The 21613-nt window shown below is 39.8% G+C and overlaps 1 long non-coding RNA gene and 1 pseudogene across 1 annotated transcript; both read right to left on the reverse strand.

Annotated features, from left to right (window-relative positions):
* Window positions 1-1604, reverse strand: part of LOC145796091 (glutamate receptor 3.4 pseudogene) — a 29547-nt pseudogene extending 27943 nt beyond the window's left edge.
* Window positions 1604-20072, reverse strand: LOC145795309 (uncharacterized). The gene is made up of 2 exons (XR_014336060.1): window positions 19725-20072; window positions 1604-1901 (listed from the first exon to the last, which is right to left on the reverse strand). It is a non-coding gene; the product is annotated as an uncharacterized LOC145795309 (long non-coding RNA).
* Between the last annotated feature and the right edge of the window lie 1541 nt (window positions 20073-21613).

Here is a 21613-nt window from a genome sequence, read left to right on the forward strand (position 1 = left end):
GTGGCTCACCCTTTATGGAAACATCATTTTCAGGTTCAGGTGATAAGCTACCTCCAAGGACTTAGCTTTGAAGGACTTGGATTCTGAAGACTATTTTTAGTTGTTTGCTTTTATTTGTTAGTACATGTAAACACTCAAGCCTAGGGCTTTAATTGTAATTGAGTTAGAACTCATACTTTTGTGTCCAAGTGTTGGCTTGGAAAGATGTAAGCCTGTAGGGCATTTAATTTGATGTTACATGTAATGCTTTTGTTTAGTAAGACTCTGATGAATATTATAATGAATTATCAAAGTGTTTTCTTTAAATATTGCATGTCAATGATGTAAATATAATGGGTTCATTATGAGGGCGTTACATAGGTAATTAAAGACAACTTCTCAAAATTTCTCATTTCTTATTTTGATGCTTGAGAGAGAGAGAGAGAGAGAGAGAGAAGGGGGTGACTATTGGTTCAATGGTTAAGACTTGGCCTAACAACCTCAAGGTTATGGGTTCAAGTTTTGGGACCACCACTTTATGCATTATGCCAAAGGTTCGGTATGTACTCAATCTTTCCCCTCCCAAACACACATTAATGTGTACTAATTGAACGTTGTTTTTTTAGAGAGAGAGAGAGAGAGAGAAGCTAGTTCAAATTTTCTTGCGTAGTCATCATTGTTTTTCATTGAAAGGAGTTGTCGTTCACATAGAATTTATTCATTATTGATAAATTTCATTTGAATATAAATGTTTTTTTTTTTTTTTACCATCTTTGAGTAGGTTAATGAGTGCTGCTTGTGGTCTAGAAAACATAAATTATTTTTGATATAGTTTTCTCTTATTAATACCAAAACAACTAATGATTTGATAACAACTATGCTTTCACAGGAGTATATCTAATTAGATCAGTACTTGAGGGTTCTACCCTATGTCATTTTATTTATACATGCTTATAATTCATTGTTCATACGAAATATTAGCACAACTTCATTGTCATATCTAAGAAACATTAGGCATAACTTTCAGGAATGAAAACTCAAATGTCACTCAAAGAGAAAGAATTGAAAGTACCATACCAAACCAAGAGCAAACAGAAAATGCCCTTATGCCAAACTGGGCATTCAAGTTATCATAAAAAATTACAACAAAGACATCAAAAGACTTCTTTGTCAATGGTTGGTGTAGTAGGACAATATCCATAGATCAAGGCTAAAATATGCTCAACAAAGTCGGCAGTTTGGTCACAATTATATAACTAGTCTTCTAAGAAGACTAGGAACATGCCGTTAAAAGCATAGATCTTCAAAAAATAGTGTAGTTATAAGAAACTTATACTGAGACTCTACATCCAAGAAAGAACTTGATACTCAACAAAAAAATGTAATTAGTAGCGAACTCCTATTATGCCAAGGCAAATAACTAATCCTTATAACATGTTCTGTTTTGGTTGTCTCAAGTAAAGACAGTTTTTTGTCAATACGAGTGTATACATTCAGAGATTACCTTCCACAGTTCCAAGGAAGCCACTGCAATTCGTGTCATGCAAAATAAGATTCAATTTCATCCCAGCAAGAACTGTCACGCCCTCAAAATAACCTATAATAACCGTAACATTAACATGCATTTATAAAAGAAAACGAATCATTTGAGTTATTCATCAGAGTATTCTTATTGAAAGACATCACATGTAACATCCTGCAACATCAAAATAAATGCCCTAAGGGCTTACATCTTTCCAAGCTAACACTTGGACACAAAAAGGATGAGTACTAACTCATTTACAAGTTAAGCCCTAGGCTTGAATGTTTACATGAAATCTCAAAAATAACAAAATAAAACATATAACTAAAGACAAGTCTTCAAAATCCCAAACATCAAATCCTTCCAGGCTAAGTCCGTGGAGGTAGCTTATCACCTGAACCTGAAAATGATGTTCCCATAAAGGGTGAGCCACAGCCCAGTAGAAAAATACTAAACCAAATATAAGCATTGAATAAAGCTATAGCATTCAATAGATGGTTAACCAAGATAATCAATTTTATCATTAAACAGTCTCATGACACTAATGTCTAAGACACATTTCACTTTCCATTATTATCAACATGGCTCAGAACCTAGCCAAACTTATAACTGTGAATTATATATCATATTCCCATTACTTCCAATATCAACAAAACAAATGAGACTCATGCTCATATCAAAACACTTCATACTTCCCATTTGATACACATTTTAGTGCTGTATCAATAATCATGTAAAAACACTTCAATATAATAAGCACACATAAAAATGGTGCTAATGGAGTCCATCCCCTATCTCCTCCCAAACAAAAAATCCGGTTTAGAGGTCCATCCCCTATCTTCCCCTAAACCGTGGAGTACATCCCCTATCTCCTCCCAAACAATATGCATATGCAATGCTCAATCAATACATGTAATTTCTGTATTAATTCAATAGTCTAAATTTATGACTTAACAAATTGATTAGTTTCAATTTTCCCTAATCCGCATGCAATGTCTACAACAAGCACGACTATCCTCCACCGATAGCCCAAATCAGTTATTTCTAGACTCGAAAAATAAATATACTAACAATTCAATAGGCGAGTGATTTATATTATCCAACTACACCATTTAATCAATAAATTCCCCAATTTCATGGATTTAACCAAATTCCCCAATTTTCTTAAATTAATTACTCAAATCAATTTAGCAATTCAACTAGGGTTTTTTTCCCAAAATTTTCAAAGTGTCCCCAACCTATCAAAATACCAAACTTAGAACAAAGCATATAAAATGGAGTAGGAAAATCCCTACCTCGAAGAAAATAACCCGTATGGAGAAGATGAAGATGAAGACCAAAGACCAACGTGCTCCAAAACCCAAGTTTCTCAGATTAAAATGAAGCCCTCAACTCACTCTAACTTTTTAATAAAGGATCTAAGGTAGAAACTCACTCTAAGTAGATCAATCGAAAGAGAGAAGGTGTGTAGAGGGAGAGAGAGATAAAAAAAACACTCCAGGGGCGGTTTTTAAAAAGTTATGAAGGAAAAGTAGGTCAAAAAGTGATCCAAAAAGTGAAATCACGGACTGATATAATCGACTCTACGCTCGAGCGTAGAAAGCCCCGCTCGAGCGTAAGACACAGAATCATGCTCGAGCGTGAAATTTAGCTCGGCGTAAGAGACCCAGTTTTGTGACCCACAGAATCATGCTCGAGTTTTGTAACAGATACAACAAGCAAGTGAAATTTTCAAGATTACCAAACAAAGTGGGTCACAAAACTCTCAGAACCCAAGTCCTCAAAAAAAGAAAAAAAAGAAAAAAACATAAAAAAGAAAAAAGAAAACCCAAATAATGTAGGGAGATTTAGCGCATAAAATGGAAAAATTGAATGCATAGAATAATTTGATTCTTAAATCCAGAATACAAGAACAAACCGGCATGGGGAAGGGGAACTAGAACAAGTTTAAATGGGAATAATCCAAGTCCCAATATTTTAGCTACCCATTATTGTAATCATATTAATGTTTATATATGCACACATATAAGCACATGTATATGGATATATATATATATATATATATATATCTATTAAAAAACAAACAACTTGGAGAATCATTATTCAATTGTATTGCAAAACCCCACATGGATGAATAAATAAATGGATAGGAAGAGATAGAAATTGTCAATAAATAAGAGATCCTCAAAAGTAGTGAAGGGTGCAAACCAAGATTTCCTGGGAAACCCAGCTCTGGATTAGTTTTGTTGCTGTCCATAAATATATACATAAATATTATGATATTGGTGAATGCCTAGGGCAAAACATAACAATTCTACACAAATATATTCCCAGCTAAAAGAGAGCTCCAAATGTATTCTCAGAATAGTCTTGTAACTTCAGTAAAGAATCATTCTAGCCTGTATTTATTCACCTCTCACGCTACTTTGAACAGTGAGGGGAAATTCTCCTGTGCGCACATTTAGGGGTGCACATTATCTGTAACCTATCATAAAAATGTATAATTTTATCATAAAATTTTATAATATGAACCATAAAATGTGTAATCTCACTACAAATTGACGTAACAAAAATTTTAAAAATTTTGTAATTGGTCTTGCAAAAGTTTGTAATTTTGTAATTAATGTTATAAAATTTTATAATTTAGTTACGACAATTTTATTATGTTAATTTATAACGAGATTATATATTTTATAATTAATATTACACAATTTTATAATAAAATTATATATTTTGTGATAAGTTACATATAGTGGTGTTTTGAAAAATTGGTAAAAAGTTAATTTTTTAATTTTTTGACAAAAAACTGGATTGTTTTAGATAAAAAAAAGCGATTTTTTGATTAAAAAAACTGAAAAGTCAAAAAATTGACTTTTTTGGCAACTTCCCAAATGACCCCATAATATGATGGAGCATTTCTAGGGCTATCTATTTGGTTTTTTTTTTTTTTAAATTTATTTATTTATTTTGAAAAATAAAGGGTCGTTGAGATCTATCCACGTCAACCAAAAGGACAAGAAATGCTGATTATACTGTATATGAAACACGTGAATTCCGTACTAATAGCATATGCAATATTAAAAAATAGGGCAAATTACGTATACCACTTTCAAAATTTAGCTAATTACAGATACTCTCTTGAGGTTTGAGAAATTACAGATACCCTCCTGAAATTTATATTTTCATAACAAATTGCCTCTTGGGGTTTACATTTTCATAATAAATTGCCCACTAATTTGTTATGAAAATATAACTTTTAGAGAAGTATCTGTAATTTCTCAAACCTCAGAGGTATCTGTAATTTAGCTAAACCTCGAGGGGTATATGTAATTTGCCTAAAAAATAAAGTAAATTACAATGGGGCGGGCTTCCTCCCGTAATTGAACTAGGGGATACTATTGAATTTGTGAAGTTTATCACGGGTTCTATTTTGATAATTTAAATCATACAATATGTAAAACTCGTCGAATATTATATACTTATTAAAAATCGCTTTGATTGGATATCGATAGTTACGTGATCAAATTAGTTTTGTATAAAAAAATGCATGGTAAAAAAAATAAATTGTTGACAGAAATCTGATCCGATGAGATAGCCATCAATATCCGATCAACGTGATTTTTTACAGGTATGTAGTACTCGACGAGTTCTACACATTGAACAGTTTGGATTATTGAAACGGGACCCGTGGTGAGCTCTCACGAGTAGTGGCGAAATTAGAAAATTAAATTAGAGAGAACACTTATTAATTACAATATCAAAAAAAAATTCAAAAATATTTCATGCAAGTTTTTACGATTGATTTCTAGAAATATCAAAAAAATAATGTTATTTGTAACTAATATATAATGGACAATACCAAAAAAATTTGGATATAAGTTTTAAAATAAATTATATAATGATAAATGTTTTTTTATATAAAATTTGATTAAATATTCAATATAATGGTAATATCATGTCATTATTGATATGTGATATCACCAACTAATAGTACATAAATATATAGAGAGTGAACCTCACATGTCAAATGTAACTAACAATCCAATAAATTTCATATCTTTATAGTGAGATTATTTATACTTGTGTTAATAATAATAACATCACCGTTACATTCAAAAATTTTCATAGATAATATGGTTTATAGTAGTCTCTTCATTTTTAATTAAAACAACCATTATTGTTTTCATAATTTTTAAAATATCATTGACATTTCACTCTAATAATATTTTTGTAATTTTTTTTATTTAAAATATTTTCTTTATGTTTACAAAATTTGAAGAAAAAAAAAATCCCAAAATCCATGGGGGGCACGTGACCCCCCTGGTCCCTCACTCTCTCCGCCACTGCTCACAAGCCCAACAATACCCTTTAGTCTGATCATGGACTGGAGGGAAACCCAGCCCAATTACAATAACCTCCACGAGATTTGAACAAAAGATTGTTAATCTCATATTTTAACATAATTATTTACTTCTTTTTTAGTCAGATTAAAGTAATTAAAATTAATATAAATAATGGGTCAACACTAAAATAAACAAAATAAGTATACACTTTAGTAAAAAATGTATGGCAATATCATTTTCTTAATTCATATAATTAATAAATTACTAATTAAAAAAGATATAATTATTATTTGAATTCAAACAATAAAGGAGATCAGTGAAATTATATTAAAAATATGATGGTCACTGCATTTTCACCTAATCTCAGGGAATGTGAATGTAATTTATCCTAAAAAGTAGTATGTAAATGTAATTTACCTTAAAAAATACTATCTCCGTCATAAATTGTTGGGATAATTACCAAAAATCCTCAAAGTTAGACCCTTGCAACAAAATAAATCATGATTTTTTAATTTTATCAATTTAAACCATAAACTTTTGACTTGCTTTCTATGTAATCTGTGGAGAAGTGGTTCGGAAATACTCTTTGGGTCCTATAAGACGCTCGTGATCCTCAGCTAGTCACCTTAAAAGGAATGAACACTCCGGTCGGGAGTGCTGGAATTAGCATTTCGACGGATAAGTTAGTGTATACTCTCTTGATTGCTTATATCTCAAGTTAAACTTACTTGTTCACACCTATCTCTCTTTGGTTGTTGTTCTTCTATTTATATACGCTCCTGGTCCTCAGGGTAGGGCCCACTCTTAATCCGTCGTGTGATTGTTCATTCGGCCTTCCTTTTGTTGTATTCCAACTTCTGATCGGCCCCCCGCTCAACTGGCTTCATGGCCGATTAATATACTCGGTACCTAGAACGTACGAGACGGGCGAATATAATATATATCCTGATTTTGTAAATATGTACTCGGCGTATCTGAGTCCCCTAATATTTGGCTCCCACAATTGCCCCCTAAATACCCCACTAACACCAGTTAGTCGGCGTGTTTGGTTTCGAATTTGGAAAGTCAAAAATTCGGCGGTTAACCTCATTCCAACGTGTGTCAAAACGCACACGTTTTTTTGGTCATCATTACAAGTTCCCGCCCCTTCGTACGCTTCCTTCATTTAATGTGATTTAAAACTTTGTCTCTTCAAATGTATGTTTTGAATACTCAAAGTTTCTGGTTCGCCTTCGAGTACAACTCCTTCACTTCGCGACCTCTGCAACTTTCTCCTATTTCTCATTATCCTTTCTGCTTCTCGTAAGTTTTCTTCTCCTTCACTCCCAATATCATTTCCTTGTTTACTTTTAGTTTTGCATAATCCTTAGACTGGCTTGGATGGCAAAAAATTTGAAAGAGCTCCTTTCTACGGATCGAATTTCCAGCTTCCAACGCCATTATTCCATCCCTGATGATGTCCATCTATCACTTGTGGCAGATAGCACCACTGATATGGAGAGGACCGATGAGAGTACAATCATCTTTCCTCTCCTATTGATTGTTGAGGGCGGAGTTCGTTTTCTCCTTTACCCATTTTTAAAGGTCGTCCTTCGACACTGGGGTCTAATTCCTTCCCAGCCTAACGTGAACTTTTTCCGCATCATAATGGAGATTATAGAGTTGAATCGTCGTCTTAGGATTAACCTAGGTATACCTGCAATTCGGCATTATTATGCCTCAGCCAAGTCTACTGGCCGGCTGGGACGTTATTTTCTCAAGGCCAAGGATACCGATCATCACCTAGTGACTATGCTTGCCAGCTCTGGCAAGTGTGTCGACGACGTGATGGTCATTGTCCGAGGCAATTAGGAATTTGGCGAGGGTGAAGATCGCCTAGATCCCATGCCAAGGCGAAAAGGCGAACCAGGTAGCCGTATAGCTCACTCTAGTTTATTTTCACCTTATATGTATTCGGCTTTCCTTCCATGTATTTACCATTTTGTTTATGCAGGCAACGATTTGAAGAAAGTGTTGGTTTCAGCCGACAATGGTGTACTTGCGGAAATTAAAATCGCTCTACAGTTCATTGGCTGTCCAAACCTTCAGAAACAAGGAAGGGCGGCCCACATTCTCTTGCGATACGCGCCGACTTACGCAACGTTTTCTGCGGCAGACCATATTCCAATTCCGAGAAGCGAAGATCATCTTACAGCCCTTATCTTCCCCGGCTTCAAAAACCTAAAGGAGGTTGGTTTAGAAGCCTCCGATTCGAAACACGTAGAAGAATAAACAGCCGATCCGGTCGCTGAGAACCCGAATCAGTTGGAAGCCGAGGTAGACGAAGCTCTTAACTTGGCCTTTGAGGAAGCTGGACTCAATTCGTCCGACCCTCCATCCACATCAGGCCAAGGGGACGTCTCCTTCGAAGACATTTTTACAAACTTAGGAGACCTTCTCGGCGCTTATCCTGAGGATATGGCTGGGGAATCGCTTACACAACTTGCTGAGTCTACTCAACGCCGAAAGGAAGTGGATATGGCTGAGACCTTCTCAGCGTTCGATCGGAAAATCCACCCGTCACAGTCGCTGAGTCTACTCCGCCTGTTATTGCAGAAGAAATGGCTCAAATCGAAACAGCCGAGATGAAGCAGGTAGAATGGGCGGATGAGGCTGAGCAAATGGGGAAAAAGTGCCCCGCAGAGCAAGAAGCCGTCCACGGTGAAGACCGAAGCGACAAACGGCCTCGCGTTGAGGAATCGGACTTGGTTGTTCCATTTACTATTCAACCAAGGATAAGGAATACGCCGATTGCCTCTGATGCTTCGGCTTTGAAGGACCCGATTGTGGCCTTGAGTATGGCCTCCTCAATATCCCTGCCGGTTGACAGAGCCACATTTCGTGTGGAGCCAGATCTAACGCTAATTGCTTTGGTCGCTCAATCGGCCTTATTGGTACATTACTTGCCTTATCTGCAGTCTTTCGTCTAAATACATATATATGTATAAATATTTTTCTTATTATTTGTCTGTTGTAACTCTATTTCCTTGTTCTGTAGACGGTGGGCAGGATAGCCGAGATCAGTTGTCGTCAACATGACGCCATAGAACAGATCGGCCTCTTGAAAGCCAAAATTGACAATGAAAAGAACAAGGTTGTGGTAGCCTCTCAAAGGGCCGATTATGAGGCTGCGCAAGCGGCGGAGGAACGAGCGAGAGCCGACTCGGAGGCCAAGTGAGCGAGGAGTTCCGACCAATTAAGGCTTGCCGCCGAGGAAAGGGCAAAGGAGAGCGAGGATGCGCTCAAGTTAGCCCAGAAGGTAATCGCCAAGTTGGAAGCCGACTTGGAAGAATCGAAGAAGGCAAAGAAAATAGCCCACTCCGAGACTTCCAAAGCGTTCCAAGCTGGGAAGGATGCCACTTTCGAAAGCTACGTGGAAGAAGTGTCGAAGTTCAAGAATCGGGGCTTCAAACACGGCTGGGTCAAAGCCCTCACTGCTGCGAATGTGACATTGGCGCAGCCGATTCCATACGAGTAGGTGGACGTTGAGCCGCTGGCATCTAACCCTGAAGATTGATTAAGGCATATTTTTTTTGGTAGGCATCTTAGATGCACAATTTTTGTAGGCTTTTGTTAGTAGATTTTCATTTTTTTAAATGTAAGCTAATTTTCATGTGTAAAATGACTACTATTAGCGCTCAATTTATTAATAAAAATTTTCTATGCTCTCGAGTTTACTACATATACTATTTGTCTTTAATTCATAAATGACAATTCCTTATGCTCTTCTATTTGTTATATGAGTAAATAGTATATCCAATAGGTTAACTGAATCAATTAAACATCCTCGGCCTCTTTGCTCTTTAGCCGAATAACTAAAAGAATCAGCAGTTAACAATTTCTAAAGGTGCATGAAAATTCAAGACTAACAAATAAAACAGCTTAAGGCTTCGGCGTCTAGTCGATTATAGCCGATTAGATTAATGAATCTGCCCTTGCCCCAGCTGGTGCATGAACTGGGATACCGAATGATATTGGCCCATGGAGTAGCTAGGGCACTCAACCTGTTCAGCGCAAGGGCTTGCCTTATGGCCGATTAGATTAATGAGTCTACCTTTGCCACAGCTAGTGCATGAACTGGGATGGAGCGGCTAGGGCACTCAACCTGTTCAGTGCAATCGATTAGATTAATGAATCTGCTCTTGCCTCAGCTGGTGCATGAACTAGGACACCGAATGATATTGCCCATGGAGCGGATGGGACACTCAACTTGTTCGGCGCAAGGGCTTGCCCTATGGCCGATTAGATTAATGAATCTACCCTTGCCCCAGTTGGTGCATGAACTAGGACACCGAATGATATTGCCTATGGAGCGGATGGGGCACTCAACTTGTTTGGCGCAAGGGCTTGCCCTATGGCCGATTAGATTAATGAATCTGCCCTTGCCTCAGCTGGTGCATGAACTGGGACGCCGAATGATATTGGCCCATAGAGCGGCTGGGGCACTCAACTTGTTCGGCGCAAGGGCTTGCCTTATGGCCGATTAGATTAATGAATCTGCCCTTGCCCCAGCTGGTGCATGAACTGGGACGCCGAATGATATTGGCCCATGGAGCGGCTGGGGTACATGATTCAATCGGGGCCAGGCTTTTAAAGTGTAGCATTAATGAGATTGCCTTGGGGGTGCTGCATCCGTAGGAAATAAATGGGGTGAGCGCTTCGCGCGTGCAGGTCCCATTAGAGTGTTCAGACTCAACTCACACCAGTCTATTGAAGAGATAAGTGTGAATGTCAAATAGGCTATTCTTCAATAACAGAGGAGAGGGGAGGACATTGGCTGAGCTGGATGCAAAGATGAATCAAAGTGGCGAGCCTATATGCACGAGCAGTAGGGTGTCAAGGGAGCGGGAGAGATGCCAGTCTCCACGTCGTCGAAGTAGGTCACCCAGAAGGGAAAAGCAATAACGGGGCAAATCCTCTCAACCGCGCTCCAGAGGAGAATCTGGTGCGACACCGCGTCCGTTGAGTTTTGCGGTTTTTGTAGAGAACAAACCGATGACGGAAGCGGATTTAATCGTTCACGACCCAAATGTGGCAGTCAAGTTCACTCGACAGATTTTTTCACTAGAAGTCCAACAGTCGATGGTCGGTCGACAGGATTTCAAAGTGTTTCGGGAAGGCATCCATGGAGCGGTGAGAGGGTTGTATACCGCCTATGAAGTTAGCATGCATCTACGTGCCGCGTGGCTAGAGATAGAGCAAAAGGATTAGCACATTTGGAATTTAGAAGCTCGCGTAGAGAAGGTTGAGCGTGAACTGAGGAAGGTTAAGACTGTCGAGACACATTCAGCTGGCCCAGCTAACCCAATTGTGGAGGAAAGGGTGACCCAACGGCTGATAAGTCATGCGATTGTCGATCGAGATACGGCAAGCATGTTTGCAATAGAGTCTACAAAGACCAGGGCCTATGAACAAGGCTTCCACGACGGCCGAAAAGTTGAGATAGACAAGACGAAGGAAAAGCTTGCTGAGGAGGTTTGCCAATACGAGAATCGGGGATTCAAGCACGGGTGGGTTAAGGCTCTCCAAGCCACAGAGGCTCTTCGAGCAGCAGGCATCAACTTGGCGTCGCCGTTATATTAGAGTAACTATTTTCCTTTTTCGGCCTACGAAGTCGAAAAGAGTGACGACGAAGGTGGCGCTGAATAAAGCTGCATCTATTGTAGCATTTTTAACACAAATTGAATGTAAATTATGTAAACTTGATCAATTTAATGAAACGTATCATTTTAAATGTTGGCAAATTGTTTCTGTTATTTACCATTTTTCATCTGTTGTGTTTATGCTCGTCAATCATTATTCAAACGAAAGAAACGCCGAGTTCAGAGGCGTTTCGACTCGGCCAATCGTGATTTCTACGAAGGGTGCTCCGAATTCGAAGGCTCATTTGGCTTCGAGTGCGTCCTGCACGGATGGGGCTCCGAATTCGGAGACTTTTGGCCAGTCGTGGCTTTTACAAAAGGTGCCTCGAATCCAGAGATTTATTCGGCCCAAAAGTGACATTCACTGATGGGGCTCCGAATTCGGAGACTTATTCAGCCCAAAAGTATCATGCATTGATGGAGCTCCGAATTCGGAGACTTAATCGGTCCAAAAGTGTTATGCATTGATGGGGCTCCGAATTCGGAGGCTTATATCTTGGCCAATCGTGATATCTACGAAGGGCGCTCCGAATCCAAAGGCTCATTCGGCCCAAAAGTGTCATGCACTGATGGGGCTCCGAATTCAGAGGCTTATAACTTGGCCAATCGTGATATCCACGAAGGGCGCTCTGAATTCGGAGGCTTATAACTTAGCCAATCGTGATATCCATGAAGGGCGCTCCGAATCCGGAGGCTTAATCAGAAGACTTTTGATTTAACGAACTGAATTTCACAATGAGAAAATAAGAGACTTTGCATTGCAAAAGTAAAATTTGTACATGGTGAACATTCAAAACAAGTATCATGCCCCACAGGTCAGGTTAATGATAGAATTTACACAAATGCGTGGAATTCCAAGGGCGTGGCAGACTCCTCCCAGACATGTCTTTGAGCCGATATGCCCCTGTGCCGGCGATTGACTCAATCTGATATGGGTTGTCCTAGTTGGAACTTAGCTTTCCGTCAGCGGGGTTCTTAGTAACAGGAAGAACTTTCTTCAGAACTAGTTCTCCGGGTATATAACGTCGCAGCTGCACACGTTGATTGTATGATTTAACAAGCTGCTGCTGATACCGTGCCATAGACGCGAGGGCTCGATTTCGTCGTTTTTCAATCAGAGTTAGATCCAAAGCTAGCATCATGTCATTACGGCCCAAGTCGAAGACCTTTGTTTTCAGAGTGGGTAAGCCGATCTCCAGGGGGATAATTGCCTGAGTTCCAAAGCACAGGGCGAACGGCGTTTCTCCAGTTGATCGCCTTGGTGTAGTGTGATGAGCCCATAATACACTGGGAGCTCTTCAACCCACTTTTCTTTAGCTTTCTCAAACCGTTTCTTGATGCTGTCCAAAATGGCTTTGTTGGAGGCTTCAACTTGACCATTGCTCTGTGGATAAGCCGGGGTGGAGAAATAGGGCCGAATACCATACTTGCTGCACAATTCTCGGTAGACGCCGCAATCAACTGGGTGTCGTTGTCTGAAATAAGTGCTCTTGGAATGTCAAATCGTGTTATGATATTTCTCCATACAAAACGCTTCACATCAGTATCTCGAATGTGCGTTAGTGCCTCTGCTTCAACCCATTTCGTGAAGTAATCTGTCGCAACAATTAAAAATCGCTTGTTGCCCGGGGCGCGAGGTAATGGTCTGACAATGTCAAGTCCCCATTGGGTGAATGGCCAAGGACTGGTTATAGAGCTTAACTCTTCAGCAGGCATATGGGTTAAAAGGGAGAACTTCTGGCACTGTTCATATTTCTTGACGTAACACTCGGCATCAGCTCTCATTATTGGCCAATAATATCCCTGTGTCATAGCTTGATGAGCCAAAGAGCGTCCGCCAGAATGGGCACCACAACTACCTTAATGTATTTCAGTTAGGAGTTCCTCGACTTTATCCGGATGAACGCATTCTATGTATGAACCAGAAAGGGATTTCTTGTAGAGCTTTCCTTGCGGATCCAAGTAATATTGCAGGGCTTTGTTTCGCAGTTTATGTGCTTCTTTCTTATCCGTCGGGAGCTGTTCGGAAGATAGGAATGCGGCGATGGGGTCCATCCAACTCGGACTTGATTCTATGACATTGATCTGAACTAACTCTAAGAAGGCAATGCTCGGCTCAAGGATGAATCCTACATCAATTGTCCGTTTAATTTCTGAGTTGATAGCGGAGGCTAGGCAAGCCAGGGCGTCGGCGTGTGTGTTCGGATCCCGGGTTATCTGATTTAGTTCATGATGGTCGAATTTTGCCAGCAAAGAATTCGCCGTTTTCATGTAAGCTGTCATTCGGTCATTTTTAGCTATGTATTCCCCTTTCAATTGGTTGATGATCAGTTTTGAGTCGCAGAAAACAAACAGTTGCCGAGCACCAAGTAGAAGTGCATTCCGTAAGCCAGTTAACAATGCTTTGCATTTGGCCTCATTGTTCGATGCGTCAAAGCCCAGTTTGACCGCCTGCTCGATTATTGCCCCGTCGGGAGCCATGATCAATATGCCCGCCCCACTGCCACGTTGGTTGGACGACCCGTCACAATACAACTGCCAAATGTCCCCAACATAAATTCTCCAGTTCGGCTTAGGTTGAATTTGATCAGATTAAAGTCAGCGAGGCCTCCAGTGAATTCGGCCACAAAGTCGATGAGAACTTGCCCCTTGATTAAGGTCCTAGGCAGAAATTGAATATCGTAGTGGCTGAGCTCGAGAGCCCACTTTGAGACGCGCCCCGATGCTTCTGCACTACGAAGTACTGACTGGAGGGGATAGTCTGTTAGTACCCCAATGGTATGCCCTTGAAAGTAATGCATCAGTTTTCTTGTTGCCATGACGAGTGCAAGGATGAGTTTCTCCAACGGAAGGTAACATGTTTCAGTATCAACCATTGCTTTGCTCACATAATAGACTGGCCGCTGCTCCCCAAGTTCTCCCTTTATCAGTACAGTGCTGACAGCTCGGTCAGAAACTGCCAGATATAAAATGAACAGATCACCTGCCGAAGGTGTTGTCAAAAGTGGGACTAATCGGAGGTAGGTCTTCAAACCGTTCAGAGTGGCTTCGCACTCGAAGGTCCATTCAAAAGCTTTACCCTACCGAAGGGTACGAAAGAATTTTTGGCAACGATCTGTGGAACGACTGATGAACCTGTTGAGTGCGACGGCCATCCCCATAAGCTTTTAAACCTCCTTAATCGACCGAGGAGAGCCAAGTTCTAGAATTTCTGTGATTTGCCTCGGGTTGGCTTCTATTCCGCGGTGATTAACAATGTAGCCAAGGAATTTGCCGGATCCGATCCCAAATGCACATTTGGAAGCGTTCAACTTCATTTTGTACTTGCGTAGAATGCTGAATGTCTCTTCCAGGTCGGCTAGATGAGTTTGCTCTTCTTTGGACTTGACCACCATGTCGTCAATGTAGACTTCCATAGTACGGCCGAGTTGCTCTTTGAACATGGCAATGACCAATCTTTGGTAAGTTGCCCCTGCATTCTTCAGCCCGAAAGGCATAACCTTGTAGCAATAGGTTCCTCTTGGGGTGAGAAATGCAGTTTTATCTTGGTCCTCCAGACGCATGGCAATTTGATGGTAGCCTCTGTTGGCATCCAAGAAGCTCATTCGTTGATGATGTGTCGTGGCATCTACGAGCTAGTCTATTCTAGGGAGAGGAAAGCAATCCTCGGGACAAGCTTTGCATAAATTCGCAAAATCTACACAAATATGCCAAGTCCCATTTTTCTTCTTTACAACCACAATATTCGACAGCCATGTAGGATAGGTCTCTTCTTGGATTGCCCCGGCATCAAGCAACCGGTCAACTTCTTCAATAATGGCAGCGGTATTCTACGGCTGATTGTTGGCTTTTCTGAATAATCGGCTTTCATTTGGGTTAAACGTTTAAACGGTGCTGAGAAACAGATGGATCCACACCCGGCATCTCATATGGTGTCCATACAAATACATCAAGGTTGCCAAGCAAGAAGGAAATTAGCTACTGCATGTCGGCTTGATTCAGGGAGGCGCCGACCATGAAGAACCTGTCAGGATTCCTGTTAATTTCAACTCGATCCAAGGCTTCCGTTGCCTTTTCACTTGGGAGCCACCCAACATTGTCGAGGCTCTCTCGATCTGGCACCTCAATAGAATTCACTTCCAGCCCTCTTGATGTCTTTGTGGCAAGAAGATAACATGCCTGCGCCGATTCTGGGAACCTCAAATTTGCTTGATGCCGCGTTCAGTCAGAAAGTAAAGTAATTAGTGATATGTGATAGGCACGACCTGCATGGTATGCAGCCAAGTTCTTCCCATGATAAGATTATACGGCGAAGGCAGCTTGACAACCAAAAATTCTATATCCACTAATCGGGAGCCTGCCCGAACTGGTAGTGTGATTTTGCCCAACGGATATTCCCGATTAGCGTTGAAGCCGAATAATAAATAATGAGGTGGAGATAGGTCTGACTTAGTGAAGCCAAGTTTGACAAATGTCTTGTAATACATAACTTCTGAAGTGCTCCCCTGATCAATGAGAACACGCTCAACAGTGAATCAATTTACACGTAGCTCGATGACCAAGGGATCAATGTAGGGAAGTGTTACGCCGGCCAAATCTGAATCATTGAAAACAATGCTCGCAGCTTCATGGGGCCGTTTTGCTGGAATGATTTGCTTTTGGGGGCTAAGATGTGACTGAATTGTATGTACGGCGGAGGCCATCGGCAAGCTATATATCATATGGATTACGCCGAGCGAAGGTGAATCCTGCCGTAAAGTAACTGTTTTGGTTGAGTTGTTCTTTCGGATGTGTTGCTGAAGCCGACCGTCTTATACCAACTCCTCAAGGTGATCTTTCAAAGCATAGTAACTGTCGGTATCATGACTGTGATCTTTGTGATATTCGCACCGCCTATCCCGTCTCCTCGTGTCAAGAGGTCCCACCATCTTGGACGGCCATTTGAAGAACGATAGATGTTGAACTTTAGTCATAACCGTGCTAATCGACTCCAACAACTCTGTATATTTCTTGTCCGCGCGCCTTTTGCGCTTGCTATCCACTTGAAGTTGTTCATTAGCTCGGTGGAAACATTGGTCAGTTGATCGGCGCGATTCTCGCCTCTTGTCTCATTTAGCCCGACTCTATGGTTCAGGGCTCCATGACGGTACAGAATGTATCAGGTGAATGATTTCAGATGGGGCCGTCTTGCTGGCCTTGTGCCTGGCTTTGACCCACAGGGCGTCATCTTCCACTTTGAAATATTCCTCGACTTTCTTCATTAACGACTAGATTGTTTTGGGGGGCCTTCTGGTCAAGGTACTGTGGAGGGAACTATCAGGATGCAATCCCATTTTAAAGGCGGTGATGGCCATGGAGTCATTGCAGGATCATCTACGAGATTAAAGCATTCCCAATAGCGCGTCGAATACGCTCGTAAGGTTTCCCCTAGTTGGATTTGCATTTTCCAGAGAGAATAGGCCTGCTTCGGCTGGACCTCATTGGTGATAAACCTTGCCCTAAAGGATTTTTGGAGTTGATGGAAGGTCTTAATCAATGCCAGTTCCAATTTATAATACCATCTGACAGCCAATGGTTCCAAACTGCTCGGAAATATTTGGCACATGATGGCCTCGTCGTCCGTATGCAACGTCATGACTTGCTTATAATGGCAGATGTGATCAGTGGGGTCCGATTTCTTGTCATACAGGGTGAACAATGGAGCTTTGAACTTTTTGGGTAGTACTGCCTTTGCGATCCGTTGCACAAAGGGATCATGTTGGTCCTTTTCGTTTGAACCATTTCGTCTTCGCTTATTCTGTGCACGCAGACTCTCTTTGGGGGAACTGGAGATTTCGACTCGTCCCTTCTTTTTGGGTTTTGGGGATAATGAGTCAGAATCACTGTCACTATCTTGTCTCCAAACTCGAGGTCGTCGACCATCCTCTCTCTGAGGTCGTCCTAGATCTTGGCGTGCAGCTTGTTGGGATTTTGGCACTTCCAAGGCCAAATCCTGACGAAGGCACTCGTTCTCAGCGATCATGTTTTCCAATCTCTGTTCGTTTTGTTTCGCCTGTTCCATGATCGCTTGCATTGTCTCATGTGCTGAAGTCGATGGTAAGGTCTGGGCAACTGAGTCGAAGTTCAAGGCACGTCTTCCGGCGATATTCTCCGGTCCCAGCATGTTTCTTGGAGTGAGGTCATCTCTCGGTGTAGTTTCATCAGCGACTATCAGAGGATCTTCTATTACGCTCGCCATGGATGTAGTTGCGTATTCCCACAGACAGCGCCAATTGTGGAGAAGTGGTTCGGAAATACTCTTTGGGTCCTATAAGACGCTCGTGATCCTCAGCTAGTCACTTGAAAAGGAATGAATACTTCGGTTGGGGATGCTAGAATTAGTACTCCGACGGATACGTCAGTGTATACTCTCTTGATTGCTTATATCTCAAGTTAAACTTACTTGTTCTCACCTACCTCTCTTTGGTTGTTGTTCTTCTATTTATATACGCTCCTGGTTCTCAGGTGTAACATGCCCGGGGGGTACCCACGCGCGTTAAACAGTTTGGACTCCCGAGATCTCTTTGATCTAGTCTCATGAGTGCAATGTGAAACATAGATGAGAGTCCAGATTTGGCAACTTTTATTGAAAATCTATTTTATTGCAATTTTGTCAAAAATGGACTGCGTCATCAGATCTCAGAGTCGCCACCTAATATTTATTTTGGGAAAATTAGGAAACCCATGACTCGTGCCAAGGCCACTATTCGTCGTTACCAAGGATTCTTGGCTCGGAACCTTAGGTATGAGAGGGGAAGGTCAATAATGAGCACCCCCGCTCACCCGATCAAAGATCGGCCTTTACTAACCATGATATGAATTTTATTTTATTTATATGTTCATGTTCTGATTAGTTAATAAATCCTAAAATTTACTATGTGAAGCATACAAGTATAGACTATGCCATTCATTTTGGAACAATTTGATATCATGCATTTTGAAAGAGTTTTGACGATGTACAACCCAAATAAATTGAGTTTACAAGCATGAAAAATCAACATCATTCCAAATTAAGCGACACAACCTCCATCCACTGGCATTCATAGAGTTATATCACATAAGCAACTAGCCTCATGGTAGAATGCTAGACATAGTAAGAAAAACACACACACACGGGATGCTAAAGCATAAAAACTCACATGTTTGACGTCCCACGAACAAGCTGCAAAACAAAGTTAGTAAAATATGCATGATCTTATATACAAAATCCTAATGCAATTCACTCATGAGATGCAACTAAAGATTCGGCTTCTAAACTATGATATGTGAATCATCTCAAGAACATGAGGTAGCGCACATAATCACATAGGAATTGATTAAATCCATAAATGCAAACTTAGCCGAATCAAGATGCATGAAACATGGATGCAAAGCATAATTATGATGAAAAATAAATATGATGTTTATGTACAAATAAAGAAAGCAAGTAAAAGAACGGGATAGAAAGAAGCGGGGCGGGGAATTATTACAACATTTAAAGAACAATTACAAACCAAATTAGAGAGGGATGAGGAGAATATTACAACAAAATAAAAACCTCACGATACACTCAAAATAAAATAAATAAATAAAATAAAAGCTTCATGTTCTTTAGAACCGCCGGCGGAAATTGGTCAATATTGGGAGATTACGCCATCTTGTTCGGAAGAAGCTAACCGACCGGCCAAATAGGCCGGCCGGCGAACTAGGCCAAGCAAAACCTGTCTTGTTGCAAAACCAAGAAAAGGAACAAACAAAAAAAATATGTAGGTGGCTCAATTAACCACTACCGGTTAGATTAAAAAAGAAAATAAATATAAAATAAAATAAAAAATGCAAACTCACAATATAAACCTAAAGCAATAAAACAAATATAAGATAGAACATGCAAGATTATAACAGAACTAATACGAGACTAATACACGAAAAAAATAAATATGAGGTAAAACATGCAAGATTACAACAAAACTAATATGAAATTAAAGTATGCGAATAAAAATAAATAAATAATTATGAGCTAAACAAACCACTAGGATTATAACAACATACTATGAAATATAAAGTAAGAAAATAAATATGAGATAAACAACCACTTGGATTATAACAAAACACAATGAAATAAGAAGTAAGAAAATAAATATAAGATACAAAATATAAGAAAATGAAAGATTAAAAATTCACCTTCCAAAGAAAGATTGAACTTCTTGATTTCCAAACTTCCTCTTGATTACCCTCAAGTGTAGGAAATGTGTTCTCAAATCCTTAATTCGAAATTATGGAGTTTATGGAGTTTGTGGTATGAAAAGTGGTTAACTCTCTAGTTTTTTTTCACTTTCAATCACTAAACATTCTTCCTTATGGTCGAGGCAATTGATCTTTGGCTATATCAGAATTTTTGGAGTGGTTTTGGTGTATGGAAATGAGGAATTTCAGCAGCTATGGAAGGTATGAGGTGTATATGGAAGATAAGAATATTTTTGGTTCAAAAACTCAATTTTTCTCACTTTTTTCACCCTTTTCTCACTCCTTTCTCTTCAATTTCGTGGTTCTCCTCCTCTCTTACAATATGATCATTCTATATAGGCAATGAGGGAGAGTAAAGGTCAAAAAGAAGGTGGGAGACAAGGTGGGAGACAAGAATGTGATAGGAGGACAAATTTTCAAGGTGGTTGCATGGGATACTCCTTTATGGATGCAAACAAAACCTCTTTTTGACAATGGAGGATGATTAGGTATAATGGAGGATGAGTGGATGCACTTGAATGGCTCAAAAAATAGGTAAATGGGTTGCCCCAACCGAACCAAAACCAAGAAAAATGGGCTATTGTTGTTTTGGGTCGAATCAACAAAATCTGCTTTTAAGCCCAACTTCAAATGGGCATATCTCCGCCATATGGACTTGGTTTTAGGCCGTTCTTGGGTCTAAATTGAAGCCCCAGAAGTCTACTTTCCAATGGTGGTGGCCTCACATTTAAATTCCAAGTGTACAAAGAGATATGCCTAATTTAGTGAAGGCTGTCTCGGGCTGGGTCAACAAAATCTGCTCTTAAGCTTAACTTCAAATGGGCATATCTCCCTTATTTAGACTTGGTCTAAGGTGGTTCTTGGGTCTAAATTGAAGCCCCAGAAGTCTACTTTCCAATGGTGGTGGCCTCACATTTAAATTCCAAGTGTACAAAGAGAAATGCCTAATTTAGTGAAGGCTGCTCATTTCCTTCTTAATGATTTGATACTCATCCTTTTCCTAAACCAGCTCTCTTTCATCCCCTCCTATTTCCTTCAACTCCAAACCTATAAAGAAGATATTTTTAAATATTTTTCAAAAATTTCACCTCCCTTCCATTTATTTCCACTTTGTCCTTACTCGGTTTACTGGAAAGTGCAATATTTTAATCGAAATGGGAGCCTCGGGACATCGTAGAAACATTTAAAAAATACATATTTTGAAAAGAGGGTTTTAAGGTCTAAAATAGTTTGGCCAAAAAATGGGTGAAGGTTGGGATTAAAACTTAAATTCCATCTTTCTTACTGAGAATTTTGTGAGAAACACATTCTAATTGTCATCATCGAGTAATCAAAAGAAAGCGCCCAAGTCTTAGGGCCGGTCAAAAATGGGGTGTCTACATCAGGGTAGGGCTCACTCTTAATCCGTCGTGTGATTGTTCATTCGGCCTTCCTTTTGCTGTATTCCAACTTCCAATCGACCCCCCGCTCAACTGGCTTCATGGCCGATTAATATACTCGGCACTTAGAACGTACGAGACGGGCGAATATAATATATATCCTGATTTTGTAAATATGTACTCGGCCTATCTGAATTCCCTGATATTCGACTCCCACATAATCTATTTGTCTATTTTTGTTAAGTAAAATTGATTGAAAAAATATATTTTAATCATTAAACTCAATGATAAATAGTATTTTAGACATTTTATATATGCTTACATTAAGTTTAATGATTAAAATATATTTTTTTCATTTGTTTTATTTATGAAAAATAGGTTAATGGTTTAGATTGAAAGTAAATTAAAATATTAGAGTTTAAATTGAAAAAATTAAAATTGAGGGTT

This window comes from Camellia sinensis, chromosome 7 (genome assembly GCF_055761805.1).
Source record: "Camellia sinensis isolate YWXY chromosome 7, ASM5576180v1, whole genome shotgun sequence".
Classification (NCBI taxonomy): Eukaryota; Viridiplantae; Streptophyta; class Magnoliopsida; order Ericales; family Theaceae; genus Camellia; species Camellia sinensis.